We start from the raw sequence: 1,082 nt of genomic DNA, 5'->3' as shown, positions 1-1,082 counted from the left end.
TGTTTGTCTGTATATATATATAGTCCTGGGAAAAGTAATAGTTTTATTGCAGTTACCGTCAATAACTTGTTGGGCTTAAGTGTTATAACCTTATTCAAGTGTTTGTCATTTTTCCTATAAAAAAGAGGAAAAAATTCGCAGACGGTTTTAGTGGAGAATAATCCTAGTGTTTTATGTGGTTAGTGTCAAATTCAATCAGGAACTAATATCAGGGTGTCTGTCTTACAGGGTGGGCTAGTTCGCCATATTGTACGCTGACACTGCAATATATACATGGCAGCCATATATATACGGCAGCAATTACATATAGATTAGGTTAGGTTAATATATGCATAATTGCTGCCATTTTACCAAACCTTTAAGCCCCTAAAGGCTTGTTTGGTGTCACTGTTCTTACATCTACATCTACATCATAATCCGCAAGCCAACTAATGGTGTGTGGCCGAGGGTGCTTTCGGTACCATCCAGCCTTGGTCCATTCGCGAATAGTGCGTGGGAAGAATGATTGTGTATGTGGGGAGAAGTAATATGTTATTCGACTCCTCCCGAAAAGTGCTGCCCCGAAATTTCAATAGTAAATCTCTCCGTGATGCACAACGCCTCTCTTGTCTCGTCTGCCAGTGGAATTTGTTTAGCATCTCCGTAACGCTCTCTCACCAGCTAAACGATCCCGTGACGAAACGCCCCGCTCTTCGTTGGATCTTCTCTATCACCTCTATCAGACCCACCTGATAGGGATCTCAGTATTAAACATGGCTGCGTGATCAGTGACCGTTTGCAAATTAAAATAAAGCAATTACAGCCCTCAGTCGCAAAAATTTAATCTTTTGTCCTGGTTTTGGCACTTCCATGAGTGCCTTCATCAGAAATAAAACTTCAAAACTGGCCTATAACATAAGTACAAAAATTGTGGGAAAAATTTCTTATAAAAATACTGACTAACAGTACAAGAAAGAAACAGTACTTACATGTCACGTATAAAATAAATATCAAGCCATAAAGCTTGAGTCACAATTTTTTTTCCATTTGTTCTCCACATCTTCGTCCTTAACACCGAATATGTGATGCTGACTACTGACATG

The sequence above is a fragment of the Schistocerca americana genome, chromosome 4, assembly GCF_021461395.2.
Source record: "Schistocerca americana isolate TAMUIC-IGC-003095 chromosome 4, iqSchAmer2.1, whole genome shotgun sequence".
Taxonomy (NCBI): Eukaryota; Metazoa; Arthropoda; class Insecta; order Orthoptera; family Acrididae; genus Schistocerca; species Schistocerca americana.
This window is presented reverse-complemented; position numbering follows the sequence as displayed.